This window comes from Anguilla anguilla, chromosome 18, assembly GCF_013347855.1.
Source record: "Anguilla anguilla isolate fAngAng1 chromosome 18, fAngAng1.pri, whole genome shotgun sequence".
NCBI lineage: Eukaryota > Metazoa > Chordata > Actinopteri > Anguilliformes > Anguillidae > Anguilla > Anguilla anguilla.
In genome coordinates this window covers 22153895-22171613 of record NC_049218.1, presented here as the reverse complement: position 1 = coordinate 22171613, position 17719 = coordinate 22153895, and the positions used below count along the sequence as shown (strand labels likewise).

Below are 17719 nucleotides of genomic sequence, written 5' to 3'. Positions count from 1 at the left end.
CTTGAATGGCGGCTCGGTCGGAGACTCGACCCCCCCGTGGAACGCACGTGCTCAGAGCGGCCCGGAGAGGCCCTGAATAAACCGGCGGTTCTGGAGAGCTTTTCCGTGTGAATAGGCTTGTTAAATGTAGCTCGTAGCCCGTCACCCTACCAGACCCGTGTCGTTGTCCTCTTTTCCCCAAGCAAACAACCTCTTTGCGGCTGTTTGTTATAAAAAAAAAAAATTAGCCTTTTGAAAGCTATTGTCGGGCATTTCTATCTCCAGATTTATCAGCCGGTGAAAATTCAGCGGACCTGTCAGTAGCCATAATCTGTGTACCAGGCCCTGGACCGAAGATTAAAGATCAGGCAATATAGCAAAAAACAAAAAAAGTTTGAATACCTCATGCCAAAATTCCTTTATAAATAAGCCTGTTTCATGCGGGACCTCCCGAGTTGATGCTTATGGCTGGAAAGCAGAAAGAAAAAGCCGACTTGGCACAGTCACTCTTCCTAGTGTTCTGAATTAGACCCTGTCTTTCCCTCTCCCTTTTTATATATGGCTTGTGGCTTGCCCCAAAGCGGGCTAATTTATGAAAGGCTTACTGCACAAGCTGGCCGCTTGTCTGTGCACATGTGCATGCATGTGCGTGTTTGTGTGTGTGGGGGTGTGTTTGTGTGAGCATGTGTTTGCATAGGTGAATATGTGTATATCAGCAACTGTGTGTATGCATGTGTGTGTGTGTCTTTGTGTGTGTGTGTTCATGCATGCGTGCGTGCATACGCGTGTGTGTTTGTGTGTGAGTCTTTTTGTGTGAGTGCGTGTATTCATGCATTGGCATGCGTTCATACGTGTGTGTGTGTGCGTGTGTCTGTGTGTTTGTGTGTGTGTGAGTCTTTTTGTGTGAGTGCGTGTATTCATGCATTGGCATGCGTTCATACGTGTGTGTGTGTGTGTGTGTGTCTGTGTGTTTGTGTGTGTGTGAGTCTTTTTGTGTGAGTGCGTGTATTCATGCATTGGCATGCGTTCATACGTGTGTGTGTGTGTGTGTGTGTGTGTGTGTGTGTGTTTGTGTGTGTGTGTGTGAGTCTTTTTGTGTGAGTGCGTGTATTCATGCATTGGCATGCGTTCATACGTGTGTGTGTGTGTGTGTGTGTGTGTGTGTGTCTTCCCTCGTTGCTTACTGCATGCTGCTCTAACGAGACAGCTTTAGCGAGTGGTGCAGCCAGCTTCTCGACAGTTAGCCAGGCCTATTATGCTGTCTAGTACCCTCTTGTTATTCATGGAGTATATCGCGCCTGGGATTTTTTTTCTTATAGCTCTATTTATGAATTGCTCCGTAACCTCTGTTAAGAGTGCCATCTAATTGATCTAATTCATTGTGTTATTATGGATGATCTTGGAGGCGAAGTTGGTAAACGCATTAATAATCTGCTCTCAACGCAGCGTACAGCAGCGTGCCTGAGCGCACATGGGAAATAACACTGACCATAGGGGGCGCAAGGACGCATTACTACTAACATTGCTGTTCACTGCATGAGCACACTTATTCTGGCATACACACACACAAACAAACACACACACACACGCACACAGATACACACACATGCACATGCATGCTCACACATGTGCGCAAGCACACACTGACACATAGACACACACACATACACACACGCACACACGCAGATACTGATACGCATAGCCATACCTATGCAAACACGCATTCACGCACTCACGCGCATACATCTGCTCAGTCGCACAAAAACACATACATGCGCACACTCAAACACTGTCGCACACATTCACACACTCGGGCGCACACACAGGCCATGCTGGCTTTACCAGGCTTTACAATGGTTTGAAAGGTTTGACTTGATATTAGATCCGTTCATTTCTTTTCCACAGCACCTGGGGAATCTAGTGATTTAAATATTCGGTCTAAATATAAAATGGAATAAATATAAACTGAAGCTAATCTGTGGCATATTTAAATATTAAATACTGTTTTGGATGAAAACACTGCACAAAAATGGTCTAGTTTTGTATTTACACTACATTGTAATGAATGGTTTTGCCTGTAATGTTAATGCATTTGAGAAACTCTTCCTGAAAGTGAGAGCAGTGAGAATCAGAGCAGCAGGTCAGAGTGCTAAGAATCAGGAACACAGAAATTCCTCTGCGCGAAGCTTTTAAGTTGCTTTTATATACAGAAGTAGACATCGCTTAGGTTCAGATTCAGTGCTCTCAAACTTGGCCAAAACAAGAAGAAAAACAATGGAATACCACTGCTCTGTTCCTGAATACAATGGGTGCATTACACATAGCTATGTGTTTTTACTGTATTCCTGACACCTCTTGAGCTCAGTTCTTGATGGCATGAAAAAAAGAGTGCAGACGATAAAGGACATCAGTCAAATTTAAGACAATTGAAGACAGCGCGGGCCGAGGTGCGTTTGAGTCTGTCGCAGCTCGGAGTTCACGTTTCCATGCGTATATTCCAGCCCGCCTCTGCCGCCATTTCATTGGCGCGTTCTCACGCTGCCTTCGAAACAAACCCGTAATAAACACAAAAGACGCGGAGGTGCTGGCGCGGGTCAGATAAAATAATAAAAAAGCGTAGCGTCCGCGGGCCGCCGTGGAGTACGCCATCGCGGCTCGCTCGCCTCCGTCGGCGAAGGCCGTTTGATTTTTTTGCCTCTCCCTCCTAATTCGTAGTATGATGGCGGTAACGCGCGCAGCGGCGGTGGCCTTGCCGGGACCTCCAGAAGCGCTTCCCGCCGCCCACTCCGCTGACGAGGTCGGCGCTAAAAGGCGCCCGCGTCCGCCGTGATCCGCCCCCCATCCCCCCCCCTCGCGTGGCGGGACGGCGCCTGCTCCGGCCGCGTGCTCTGCCCCTAAAATACATCATTTTCTTCAAATGCTCCTTTCTGTCTAGTTTGTCTATTTCGACGGCGCCCTTCTCCAATATGAGTTTGTGCCTTTCTGCACCCAGCCACCACCCCCCCTCCCCCCAAACCCCACCTATTCCCTCACCCACCCCCCCACCGTCCACCCCCCCTCCCCATTGGCCATCTCTCACCAATCACGCCGCGGATCCTTGATGTGAGAGGAGCAATTTGCTGGCGGTATGCATGAGTAGGCTGGGAATTCTTCATCCATTTAAAGTGACCAGGTTGCTCTCCCCGACTGTCGGATGACGGAGCGCCTGCTCGGAAGAGAGGAGAGGAGAAGAGAGGAGAGAGCGGAGCAGGGGGAGAGAGGAAGAACAATGCGCCCGTCTGTGCCCAGCGGAATCAACAATGAGGGAGGGTTCAGTCTAACCGCAGCACGGGTTGTCCTTCACCTTCTGCGACTTGTTTTGTTTCCCACTGAATATTATCACCAAGATTCAATCAATATCTGTCCTTAACTTTGACTCAAAATTAAAGCAAGCATGCAGAAATCACCAAAAATTAACTTTCCAAACTTTTTTTCAATTAGTTGATGAACAAACAATTTTTGTTTGAATCCAGGCCTTGATGGTCATTGTCATTGACCAAACCGAGAATATTCTCCAAAAATAAAATGTATGTTCATAAATAAATATAATGTTTGTCCTGCTTTGAGTTGAGGACAAAGTATATTGAAGTTATACTGAACAAAGCTTTAGTCCGTTGGTCTCTGCTATAGAATGGGGAGATTCTCAGGGTGAACAGTTTGTGTGCCTTCACTGTCAAGGTCACTAAAGCTCAGGACCTTAGGCCCGTGAGTTCAGCCTGTGTTGCTTCTCACACCCCTATATACATTACAAAGAACTAAATAAATAAATAAAGCCATAAGCGATAAAAAACAGAGATAATAATGCAAACGTTTCGTTCTGCTCTACTGATGCATTTTACAGTGCTGCTTGTCATGTTTACTTAAGTTAGGCCAAAATCTTCCCTGTTCTGGTCCTTTGCTTACCCGAGTAATCAAGCACAGGCCTGTTCTGGGGCTTTCCCCTAATCTTTCCCCTTTATCAGAAGGGCAGTCTCCAGCCCCTGTGCTGTGGCTCGTGCCTGTGGTGACCGGCAGGCCCGCACGGCAGACTGTATTTTATACTGCATGAAGCCCTGACTGGCCCCAAGTCTTCTATGAAAGAAAGTGCCGATCCTCACCTCACCTCCCTTCAAAAAAAATCACACGAGCTTGAAGGGTGTGATTTAAAGCTCTCTGATGATTCCAGTGAAACCTGTAACACGGTGGGTATGGCGTCCGGCTCGGCGGAAAACAAGGACAATGAAAAACATCGCGAGAAAATGTTCTGCTCATGTAGACACACAGATATGCATGTGGACACCTGCAGTCTCTCCCTCTCCCCTCTCTTTCTCTCTCTCTCTCCCTCCCCCCTCTCTTTCTCTCTCTCTCTCCCTCCCCCTTCTCTTTCTCTCTCTCTCTCCCTCTCCCCTCTCTTTCTCTCTCTCTCTCTCCCTCTCCCCTCTCTTTCTCTCTCTCTCTCTCCCTCTCCCCTCTCTTTCTCTCTCTCTCTCCAACCCCCTCTCTTTCTCTCCCTCTCCCTCTCCTCTATCTCTCTCTCTCTCCCCTCCTCTCTCTCTCCCCCTACCCCCCTCTCTCTCTCTCTCTCTCTCCCCTCCTCTCTCTCTCTCTCTCTCTCTCTCTCCATCCCTCTCTCTCTCTCTCTCTCTCTCTCTTTCAGCATGCTGTCTTCCTCTGGAACACAGCTGTGCTCAGGAGATTTCCTTGTTAGCTTAGAAGTGGAATCCCATTTATGCTGATGCCTACTGGGGTTACTTTGTGATGCCCCGAAGCCGGAGCGCGGTTTCACAGAAAAACGAGCCTTGATCAATATCCCGCTATAGATCTCTGCAGACCCCGCTGCTTCCTCCGGCTCTCGCTTCCACCGAGCGCCCGTTTGACTGCTCTAGCCACGGGCGCTCTCCGAAACGAGGCCTCTCAGGTGCCGGGGAGCCCTCTCTGCGAGCGGGACCTCCGAGAGGTAGCCAGCGGGGGGAGGGGGGGGGGGGGGGGGGAGAGTGGAAGAGAACGAAGACGGTGTTCGCTTGGACCCGGGTCCTGTTTGTGACAGGAGGACGCGTTCTGTGCCCCGACGCTGCCACAGCTCGTGCCGAAAAGCGGCGGTGGCTATGGAAAGGCGCCACGCTGTTCCCGTGGTGTTGGGCTCGTCCACCGCCCGCACCTACCCTCTGGCGCCCCCTGTGGTGCTGCTTTGGTGTCTGCATTTAACCGACCGTTTTCACTTCAAGTTTAACCTTGACATTACAGCCAACCTGACCCTTCATTTAAAAATCTAAAATGTATTTACTACTTCCAGGATGTAACAGCCTTTGTGGCTTTGTAGTAACAGCACGTTGGCTAACTTATTATTCACGCGCACGCGTGTGTGTAAATATGAACGGTGTCGGGGAGGCATCAGCTGGAGCCGGTTAAGTAGAACCGGGCGGTAAATCCCCGTCGCTGTGCGGATTAGCGTTCATAAATGCGGGAGCAGGTAAGAAAGGCTCAGAATGGCGGTAAACACCGAGCGTGTGGGGGGGGGGGGGGGAGCGCGTGACCCCCATGTCTCAGGTGGTCGGGGGCGCGAGGAGCGAGCACGGACCGGGGGGGGGGGGGGGCTGACCCAGATGTGCCAAAGTGGGTCAGGGGTACGGGAGAGCGCCCCACGCAGGTCGGCAGAGGCAGGGCGGGGTAGCCGCCGGGGGTGATGTGGGGGTGGGAGCGGGGGGTGCCCTGATTAAAAAATCAAATTGGGCGTGGGAATTGAGCGGACCCCCTCCCCCCGTTCCCCCCTCTGCTCTGCGGCCCTCACCTGCTGTCCTAATCACGCTTAATCACCGGGTCTCCGGTACCACACCGCCGCCACCTTTATCACAGCGAGGGTGCGGACGCGCCGCGGAGAGGGCAACCTCCTGCCGACGCCGCGCGCGCATCGCGGCTTCACACACACGCGCACACACACACACACACACACGCACACACACACACACACGCACACACACACCGTCACGCCGCCACTTCATTAGCCGCTATTGTGCTCGCCGGCGACGCCCGCGTGCGCGCTGGTGTCTATGAACATATCTGTGCTTTCCCATCAATATTCGCCTGTAAATAAATTAGAATCACACTGTAATTGCTCACCCCAGTCCAATTATTTTTGAAGAGTGTTATTATTTTAAGAGACCCCGGTGTCTTATTGTGCGATGTATTAAAAAAAAAAAAGAAAAAAAAAAAAGGAAGAGAAAAATTAATTTGCTGAATTTCATCAGGATGTTTTCAGAAGCTTTCTGAGCGGTTGTGGGCCGACACCTTTTCCTCGCGAGGCTAGCGAAGCATTCCTCCTCCCTCTGCCAGAGACGTTTCCTTGAGTGTGGAGACTTGCATCACCCATCCACTGTACCTGACGGGGAGTGAAGGGAGGCGTGATAGAGAAGGATAGAGTGAGAGTAAGGAGTGATCGATTGAGGAGGATAGAGTGAGAGTGAGGAGTGATATAGGGGAATGGAGTGAGAGTAAGGAGTGATAGAAGGGAATGGAGTGAGAGTAAGGAGTGATTGATTGAGGAGGATAGAGTGAGAGTGAGGAGTGATAGAGGAGAATGGAGTGAGAGTAAGGAGTGTTGGAGGAGGACAGAGGAGAATGGAGTGAGAGTGTAGGGCCAGATGAACACCCAGAACTCGGCACGCTTTCTACCAGACGTTGGCTGTGTCCCAATACCAAGTCAGCTGCCTTAGAAGACAGCATTTTCACACATTCACACCTTCGTAGGCATGTCCAAAACCAAAGTCAACAAAAAAGTGTCCTTCTAAGATACCTTATTTCAGTTCAATTTGAAGGCAACATTGATTCATCCTTCGACAAGAAAGATATGCTTCTGTTAAATTAATGGCGGCTCAAACCAGCAAAGTGGTAGAAATGTGAATATACAGTGTATAATCCGTTGTAGTTATATCTAAAAGTACATTTTTATTTACTACACTGGAATAACGTAAGCGATCAGGCAGCAAGGCAGCTGCCTTCATATTGGGACACAGCCATTGTGTGAGTGAAAGAATCAGGAGTGGAGTATATGTGGGGTGCTCCCCACACATAACTTCCCTCATTATGAAATGCCCCAGAATTCCCTATGTACACCCTCAGGTTGCCAGATAGCTGCTGTAAAATCTGTTTCTGTGGATATATGCACTGTAGCCAATCTGCACATGGGAGACAGAGAGGGAGACGCAGACAGAGAACACGAGGGAAAGTGAGAGAGAGATTGGGCTCCCCTGTGTGAGCTTACGATCACGAAAACTGTACAACGTTCAAAACCGTGTGTACACGATTCACATAAACCTAAGTGTGGTAAGGTCCTGTAAATGTACTGTAATCAGAACCCTCAATCTCCTGCACTGAAACAACAACAACAAAAAAAAGAACAAAAAGCAAATACAACAGCAGAACAAAGAGAAGATATTTTTAGCGGGAATAGCATCGTACGGTTGTTGTATGTGTTTACGCCTGTCTCTTCCTCTTGCAGAGAGAAGGCTGGATCTCACTGTACCTGAGGGGAGGGTGTGGGAGCTGGGAGAACTGTTTGGAGGCCTGCCAGCTGTCCTCACACAGGTAGGAGCTCTGCCAAGCTACCCTCTCCCCATTGTTTGTGCTTGTTGACATTCATAGCTTGTTAGCTTCTATTAGGTCCGCGTTTTTGTTTCTGGAATCAAGCAAATTCGATTCTGCAGCTATGAGCGGTAGCTTGCCGTACAGAAACTAATTACTTTGATGGGAAACCCGCACCGGAGTGGAAGTCGGTATTGGAACGGAGGACCGCGCTCGCTGAACCGGAATTGGTCAGTTGGCTGTTCCGCTCCGCCCGCGGGCAGCTGATGTTGACGGTAATTCGGTTACGGCCGTGCGGGCGGGCCTGCGGCCGGTCTGGCTCGGCCTCGCTCCCTCCACCTCTCCACCGTCCCAGTCCGAGTTACACAGAATTAATACGATAATGGATCCCTGACTGTATTCCATCAATTAACTCTGATTGATTTTTTTACCGCCTTCTATGCAAAGGATAGCGAGAGACGCAGTAGTTTCGCGAAGCGAAGAGGAGATTCCCTCCGACCCGTCCACACACAGCAGGGTTACATGCTCTGCTGGTAGGCTGTAGGGAGTGATGATAATGTGTCATTTCCTGTCCCTCCATTTTAACAGTTAACATTTTAATTTGCATGATCAACACTGCTTATGGAATTTAGATGGCCTGAAATGTGATTGGATCTTGGATCAGGAACTTGGTGACATCAGACACGAGAAGAACACTAAGAGCTCCTCAGTGTTTCTCCTCTTTCTCGCATATCCCTTTGCTGGCGCACCGCTTCATTTTGTTTTGTAGCCAACTTTTAGACACCTGATATGATCCTTGTGTTTTGAACACACAGAGATATGTGACATAGCTGGTTCATGACTATAAACTGTGGTGTGTCTGCATGTGTCTGTGAGTACATGTGTGTATGTGTGTGTCTGTGTATGCATGTGTGTGCGTATGTGTGTGTGTCTGTGAATACATGTGTGTGTGCGTGTGTGTGCGCGCGGGTGTGTGTGTGTGTGTGTGTGCGTGTGTGTGTGTGTGTGTCTGTGAATACATGTGTGTATGCATGAGTGTGTGTGTGCGCGCGGGTGTGTGTGAGGGCTCAGTCAGGCGTGAGTAAACAGGCCGCAGCGCTCAGGCAGAGGGAGGCGGGGCTGAGTCCGGCTGCTCTCTCCACGCTGAGCCCGCGGGCGGGTCACCCCGGTAACGCGTGTGCCAGGACTCAGCCGGGCGAGCGCCGCACTTCAGCGAGCCGCTGACCGGGCACCGAGCGCCGTGATGCCAACCTCCGCGCCAACAGAGGGGTCACAGGGGTCCGGACCTGGCTGCAGTAGGGCCCAAACCACCCCCCCCGCCCAGACCCGGCTGCAGGAGGGCCCACACCCCCACCCCAGGCCTGGCAGGAGCAGGAGGTTAACTGGACTGAGGCGAAACGGGCGAGCGGGGGCTGTTAGCGGGGCTTTCTCCAGAGGAGCTAGCTCTGGTTAACCGCCCCTCTCTGCCCCCGCTCGGCCCTCCCTGCCTCCACCACTGAGGCCTGCTCCTGCTTTGATGCCAGTCCAGGACTCGCCAGTAAAACGGCAGTGGCTACGGATAGCAAATTACCGGCTAGCGCTCGCCGTCGCTCGCTAAATGACCAGCATGACCGTGCTCTGGGGAGGGCAGCCCGTTACTAAACAAACAGGACACTCAGAAAAAAGCAGGACTGCCAATTTTTTTGCCTTTTTGAGTCTTTTTATTTATTTATTTTTCTGGAGAGTACAACCTGAAATATTGACCAGGGATAGAATGAAATTAGCATAATAAACACATGTAGGTTTTGTAAGTAATAAGAATAATTAATATTTTGCTTTATTTTTTAAATTGCATATTTTCTTTTGCTCTTACAGAAATGGAATATGCCGCAATACATTGTATATATGTGAAAATTTACCAGTGCCTACATACCTTCTCGGGAAAGGTGTCCATTCTGTAACATGCAGCTAACTGCACGTCCTTGCTTTTATCTGTGAGTTGTGTGTCTTATTAACTGAGTTTCATATATCTTTGGGTAATGAGTAAAACAAGAGGAGCACCTGCGTTGTGTAATTAAATGTATAAATTCTCTCTCGGTAGAATTATTTGCGGCCGTTGCATTGATTTATTCTGTTCTGCAAATTGCAATCTCGTGTGCATTTTCATCTCCTGAAGGGGTAAACAGGAGACGTCATTCACGGCCGTGTTGGTATTTATTCCTTCTTTTGTCCAGTCGCAGACAGCGTATTGTTTAACCGCGTTTGATGCCGAGCTGTGGAACAGCAGCATGCTTCTTGTAAAAGAAAGGGTTTACACGTCTCTCCTTTATTTTAGATGAAGAAACTGCCACTGTGATGTATCATTAATTACTGTGATGTCGCCAGTGTACTTTGGATTTAGGTCAGTTTTGAATGTTCCCACACCACAAGTATCTGTCTGCACAGCACACCTTGTACCAGAATCTCCAAGAATCCCACGCTGCCTTTAAACTCCTAAGTAAACCTAGACTGGCATGACCACCCTTCTAGTTTTTTCATTTCTGCTTTTGTTTGTATGAATAATATTCCAAACTTTCTGCCGAACGCAGTGTTGTCATGATAAGGAAGGGAGTTGATAATGACTGCAGCGTTACGGAGCTGTTCGTAACATGTAAACTGATTGGAATGCAAGGTAAATAAAATTCGGCTAATTGCAATCATTACCCCAGGAGTGATAATGGCATTCCTGGGGATTGATGCAAATGCTCGGGCTGGTGTGTATTTATAGAGCCGCGCGGAAGTGGAACAATGGCGGGTGAAGGGTGGGCGGCTTGGTCACTTTGAGGTCACCCTCGTTATTAATCACGCGAGGAGCACGGGAGTGAGTAATGAAGTGACCTCGATAATTCCGGAAAGAACCTCACCTGGGAGGGAGCGTAGCTCTTTGAGGATTACTTATTGTGTTATTTGTGATGTTCGTGGGATTATTAATTGATCGTATCGCGGTGTTGCAGGAGCGCTTTAGGGGATGGGCGGTGTTGTGTGTGTGTGTGTGTTTGTGTGTGGATGTAATAATGAAGTCCTTCACGTGCATGTGTACCCATGCACGTGTGTGTGTGTGTATGATAACAACAGCACTTGTAATTCTTCGCCCGCTCTGATCTGAAAGTCAACTGTTTGAAATTAAGGTTTTTGAAAATGAATGTTTGGAAAATGTATTGTACATACTTTAATATAGAAGTACTACTAATTGTACTACTACTACTACTGCTACTACTACTACTACAACTACTACTACTGCTACTCCTAGTACTGCTACTACTACTAATACTCGTACTACTACTACTAATACGACTGATAATAATAATAATAATAATACTAATAATAATAATAATAATTTATTATTATAATTATTATTATTATTATTATTACACACTAGCGGTGTCTGGAGTGCGATGCTGTGGCTGTGCTTTGCAGTGTGTGACACAGGCAGCTCAGGTTCTGCGGTGTGGTCTGCAGAGAGAGGCAGTGAAAGCGCTCCCCAGCCTGCGCCTCCGTGCCGTTTGGCTCGGCTCTGAGCTCTGTGTAATTACACTGAGATGAGACATTAGCATTTTGCGCTTTTCTCTTTGTTAATTGCGCAGTTCAGTCACCATGAGGCCTGCGGTGCCGTTGAGAAGCCCTGTTGACCAGACCCCGCCAGGCGTGCTCGCAGAATTCCTTTATTTTTCTTCAGCCGAGATAACATTTTATTTTATTCTATTTAATTTTTTTTCTATATTTTTTTGGCATTTTGAGGAGTCTTGCTTTTATTACATTCCTGACAGTTTTGTTAATAAATCATTGCAAAGTTAATGAAAATTGCATTCAGGCATATCCAAAATGATTGTGTCCTTTGTCATGCTAATAAATTGAAAGATGTTGGGCCAATGGGTGAGTGCTTGGCCATTACTGAGAAGTTTTTGATGTGTGCCTGTTGCACCTTGACTTTTTCCTTTATCTTTTTCTCCCTTTCTCACTTTCTCTCTTGTTTCTTTGTAGATTCTGACTTTTTTCATATTTATCTTTGGGTTTAATCAAGATGAAAATTCTGAGGCAAGATTACACATAAAATACACACACACACACACACACACACACACACACACACACACGCACACACTACAAACACACACACGCTATATACTATACTGTATATATTCTGATTGGTTGAATTATATTTGTGTATAGGCTCTGTAATCCGGGTACTTTGCCTCATTACAGTTCTAAATCATTTTTTAGAAAGTGAACTGGCAGTGTAGTACAATGTGTAAGGATAACCTAAAGGGTCTTGTAACCTAAAGATCACAGGAACGATTCCCAGGTAGGACACTGCTATTGTACCCGTAAGCAGGTTACTTAACCTGCATTGCTTGAGCAAGATACTTAATCTGCATTGCTTCAGTACATACTGTATAAATGTAATTTAAATGCTATGTAAAACGTTACTGTAGATAAGATTGTCTGTACTGAAATGTAATGAAAACTTTCAAATTGTTGGTTTAGAAATCCCAAAATGTAAGGAATCGTGGCCATTGCAAAAGGTTTGCTAGCTAACAAAATCAATAGCTAAGATTAAATATGTGGAAAAGAAATGTTTTTATCAAGTGAATATTTTAGTTGGAGAACATTACATATAGCTAAGCATTGCTAAGCATTTTTGTGTTCAGGGATGCGGTATTTATTAAATATGAAAATATTAGTGTAACACAGCTACATACAGTGAGCTGTATACAGTAATGTTTTGGACGAAGACAGGCAATTAACCTGTGGTTAAAGTACAGATTCTCTATTAAAAAATATTTTCTAAATACATTTTGGTTTTGGTCCACGGAAGACTTCACGAACAGAACTACAGAGGCTAGGCCTGCAGAGATTACACTGTAAGATGCAAACCACTAGTTTGCCTCACAAAAAGGGGGTTACAGTTTGCTAAGAAGTACCTAAAAGAGCCTGCAGAGTTCTGGAAAAAGGTCTTGTGGGCAGATGAGACCAAGATTCACTTCTATCTGAGTGATGGCAAAACCAAAGTGTGGAGGCCAAATACAAAATGCCCAAGAGGCACAGCACCCTCCTCCTCTGTGAAACACGATGGTGTGGTTGTTATGGTGCGGGCATGTATGGTGGCCACAGGAACCGGCTAACTTGTCTTCACTGATGATGTAACTGCTGATAACAGTAGCAGAGTGAATTCAGATGCGTACAGAGGCATATTACCAGTTCTTGTTCAACCAAATACCTCCAAACTCATAGGACAGTATTTAATTCTACAACAAGACAATGATCCAAAACCATCAAATCAAACAAAGACGTTTGTCAAGGCCTAAAACTGGCAAATTCTTGACTGGCTAAGTCAGTCTCCTGATCTGAATCCAATTTAGCATGTGTTTCGTATGCTGAAACGAAAACTTAAGGCAAAACAAGCAGGCTCTGAAGATAACTGTAGCAGAGGCCTGTCAGCGCAGGGTCAGTGAAGATGCTCAGCACCTGGTACTGTCTATGGGTCACAGACTTCAAGCAGTCACTGTATGCAAAGGATATGCAACAAAGTACTAAACATGACTGCTTTACATTAATATGTCCCAAACATTATGGTGCCCTGAAATGTGGGGACTATATATAAAAAGCGCTGTGATTTATATGTGGTGACACCAAAATGTATAAAAATACCCTGTTTAAAATCTGCACTTTAACCAAATGTGAATTGTTTGATTACAATTCTAAAACCATGGAGTACAGAGCCAAATCAAGAATTTGTCTTTGTCAAAAACATTACGGAGCTATATATATAATAATACAGTAGTTAGTTTTTATGCTTGCACATTCCAATGTATTATTATGTTTTATTTCCTTGTGTATAATAATAATAATAATAATAATAATAATAATAATAATTATTATTATTTTTTTTTTTTTATTAGGATTGGCAAGTGTACACAAAGGGCAGCAAAGCTTTTTATGCATTTATATATTATAAATGTACATTCCAAAGTGTTTGGACACAAAGTCATTTCATACTGATATTTTTTTCCGCAACTGTAGAAAGCACAATGTTGTAAAATTATGTATTATTTACTGATGATGTATATTGATTATTAACACAACAAAAAACAAAAACAGTCCAACACTATTCATAAATCACAGTACACACATGAATTAAACACTTCATTGAATCTAGACCTTTTTGTCATATTTTCATAATTTTTTAATAATTCAAGAACCAGATAAAAATAAAATCTCAACTGAAATAAATCACACGTTCCAGGTTTGACTTGCATTTTGCTTCTGACTTTAGACGGCCTTCTACATAGGAACAGCGCAAGCTAAACTGAATGAGCTCAAACTGTGTGAACAAACCAGTCATTACAGCTCTGGTTTCGTTTAAGTTAGCAGACAAACCCGGATTTGATATTTATGAATAGCCAAACATGCGCTAACATGCTTGCCAGCCTGCCTGGGAAATATGAATATAGTGATAACTGCTATGATAATCTTTGACATGATATGGACATTTATGCAATTGGCGATGGAACACATATCTGAGTTATTGGGTATGCTATTTTAAAACGTGTATTTCCATCTAAATCCCCTGAGGGCCATGCAGCTTGCAGTTAAAAATAAATGAAAGAAATAAATAAATATGTGGGTCTATGTGAGCAAGAGTAACTTATGACAGCCTGCTTAGCATGTAGAAAATGTAAACACCGCTAGCATCGAACCTTTCTACTGCCTAAGTGAGCCTTTCTGTGAGGAAACAGGAAGAGCATCAGTCATTTTTATTTTAACTGACCACTTAGCCAACTAGCTAAATCTAGAATAGAGGAATTTTGTATTTTCATTAAAGATATTGTTGATATCATTAAAGATATTTACATTTTTTGTGTCCCATACTCCCAAACATATCATACAAATTAACATTACCTTTCAGTTAAAGCTTACGTGAAAATGGTGGCAAACTCATCTTAATCGTAAAAAGACAACAAACTCAGTTGCATTTATTTTATGCCACAGTCAATAGGGTGCACAGAGATGCTAATATTTTTTTTTTATCACTCATTCATCATTCATCAGATATTATTTTATGAACGTGAACAATGTCAGTAGCGGCTATATCACCTAGCATTCTTTAAGAGTTTGTGCTCACATGAAGCTGCTGTTGTTTCTTGTGTTTTGCATGTTCAGAAGCCATTTGCAGTCCCCGATAAAGTAATCATAGATGGCCATTGCTTTTGATAAGGTACTTACAGTTCTTACTCTAACTTTCTGGTTTCAGACCGCATACCTTTTCTAAACTTTTTTGAATTCAAATGCAGAAGGAGATTGAATATTTGATAGGCCACCATAATGGTGCTGAAATCTCTGTCATTATCTCCTATCAGACATGGCTTTTAAAAGCATTCAAATTTACTGACATTTTACATGAATTTCAGCAGCGAGGATATATTTCCCAGGGCTTATGAATGCATTATGAATTTCTTTAAGGAACATTTTTCATAGCGCAGAATAAAGGGTATAGTGGAAAGTTCATTTAGTAAGACAGTTCTATAACATTTACTGTACGACTTCCAGTGGAATTCACTGAATAAAAAAGAAAAAAAAAAAATATATATATGTATACTGAATTACTAACACTGTGTCATAATTAATCTGTAATATACCAGGAATAAGATTTATCTTTAAGAAATTATATTATATATGCATTTTACTGTAAGCATTTGTATCTTGATGGTGGAGGGCTAGTGTAAATATGATATTTTATGTACTTTATGTGTTTTTCAGGGTTTCCACATAATCTACTTTGTTAAATACAATGCGAAAGAGGTTTGTGATCTCTCTGTGCATGTAAAAATCCGCATTTGCCGTTACTCTCTGTTTTTATACGCTCACGATGCCTGCAAGGTGGCCCCCGTCTGTCACGTCCGTAAACGAAATGGCTGAACATTAAAACCCAAAACTCTTAAAACCCAAAGGAGGGGGAAAGTGCCGTGTTTTTATTTTATTTTTTTGGTGGTGGTGGGGGGTTTGGGGGGGGGGGTCGGATGCCCGTCGATATCAGTCAGCTGCATCCAACTCGATTAGGCAGCTTAATGTTTTATTAGAGAGGAAAGCATGGAGATAATTAAAGAGCTCTTGAGGGAAGGGAGCAGCAGCCCTGCTCGGCCCTGGCTGTGGGGACATCTGTTTGCCTGAGGGTCAGACGCCGGGACGCGAGGGGGGGGGGGAGGGGGGAGCGTGGCCGGGGGGCGGGATGCAGACAGGAGACATATCGGCATCGGCACAGGAATGCACATGTACACCGCCGCCTGCAGCTGCTGCTGCTGCAGGAGCCGTCGCAGTGCTGCTCAGGGGTGTGTGTGCGTGTGTGTGTATCAGTGTGTGTGCGTGTGTGAGAGCATGTGTGTGTGTGTGTGTGAGAGCATGTGTGTGTGTGGGCGTGTGCATGTGTGTGTGTGTGTGCGCGTGTGTGTGTGCATGTGTGTATAGGAACTTGAGAATTTGCATGCTTGTGTGTGTGGTGTAACATTTTTAAAAATTATTATTTGTGAAAATATAAGTGCATATGTTTTATCACGCCATGCTGTTATGGAAATCCTTGCACACATTCCATGCTTGGTCTCGGGAAGCAAACACTGAAAAATGTTTGGCATAAGTGTGCTGGAATGCACCTGCAGGCTTACAGTAGCATGGTCTGGAAGGAGTAGCCCGTATGAGTAACGGCAAATGTGCTGGAACTGGGGGGGAACTGGGGGGGTTTCGGGGTCACAGAGTCCGGGTGGAGCTTAGGTCTGGAGCAGAGCACATCTCACAGATCATACATCAGGGACCCATCTCTGCTGAGAAGGGAACACTTCAACGCGAAGCCAGATTTCGGGGAGAATATGTGTCAAAACTTACAGCTAGTTCCTATTAAAAGCCCTGTGCAGGAAGGATGAAAAGGAATGAACTATGTGTCTCCAGTATCGATGTGGAGAAAATGAGCCCGGCTTCCCTATTGATTTGAAAGGGAAAATGCAGAAATAGACAGTGTAAATCTGACACTGTCTAACAGGTTAACAGCAACCATCTTTTACATGCAAACTCGTCCAATATTTCCACTCTGATCTTTTCAAGAGCAGCTGTAAAGAATTTGGAAGCTGCAGACATTTTTTATTCTCTAAATAACTGTAAGTGATGAAAGGTTGATTGTTAAAAAAAAAAAAACGACAACAACAGCAATAATAATATTAAATAGTAGCACTAGTCACAGAGTCACAAACAATATTAGTAGTCCTAGTAGTAGTAGTAGCAGTAGTAGTAATAATGGCAGCAGTCATAGCAGCAGTAGTATTAGTAGCAGTAGCAGTATTAGTAGTAGTAGCAGTAGTAGTAGTAGCAGTAGCAGTATCAGTAGTAGTAGTAATTGTAGAAGTCGTAGCAGTATTAGTATTAATATTAGTACTAGTAGTGGCAGTAGTAGTAGCAGAAGCAGTAGTAGTAGTAGTATTTGTAGTAGTCGTGGCAGTATCAGTATTAATATTAGTACTAGTAGTGGCAGTAGTAGTAGCAGAAGCAGTAGTAGTAGTAACACAGACAGTAGTAGTATCAGTAGTAGCAGTAGCAGTAGTAGTATTAGTAGTAGTAGTAGTAGTAGTAGTAGTAATTGTAGTAGTCGTAGCAGTATTAGTATTAATATTAGTACTTGTAGTGGCAGTAATAGTAGTAGCAGAAGCAGTAGTAGTAGTAACAGTAGTAGTAGGAGTGATCTTGTTTTTCTGAGTGCTAACGTTCGGGCCTAAAACAGGCTGATCCTCGTTAATTCTGAATGATTTCGACGTTGAAGAGAGGAGCTACAGAGGGTGTAGTTTCCCTGCCTCTGTTGTCTTGTCTGACTGGATGTTGAATTACCCATCCTGCTTTGCTGTCATCTTAAATGTCTGGAAAGAGCAGCGCCTGCTTTATCATAACGAAAACGCGCCGCTCGACGAGGCTCGCAACCTGCAGGTCCGCGTTAGGACGTGCACCTACCAATCATCATTATGATCTGATCCATTTAACACCTCCTCCTGGCCCCTCTAATCATATGACTTAGTCTTCAATGGATATCCGCCGACATGACCTCTGAGAGAATCTGCATTCGGGGCACAGAAGTGGGTGAGTGACATTTGAG

General features: G+C 45.0%; 1 long non-coding RNA gene across 6 annotated transcripts in view; it reads left to right on the top strand.

Moving 5' to 3' along the window:
• The window catches only part of LOC118217603, a 203420-nt gene that overhangs the window by 25690 nt on the left and 160011 nt on the right, over positions 1-17719 (top strand). For all 6 annotated transcript variants that reach the window (XR_004763234.1, XR_004763235.1, XR_004763233.1 and 3 more), the window contains exon 3: positions 7493-7578. This is a non-coding gene — a long non-coding RNA (uncharacterized LOC118217603). The remainder of the gene's footprint in view (positions 1-7492; positions 7579-17719) is intronic.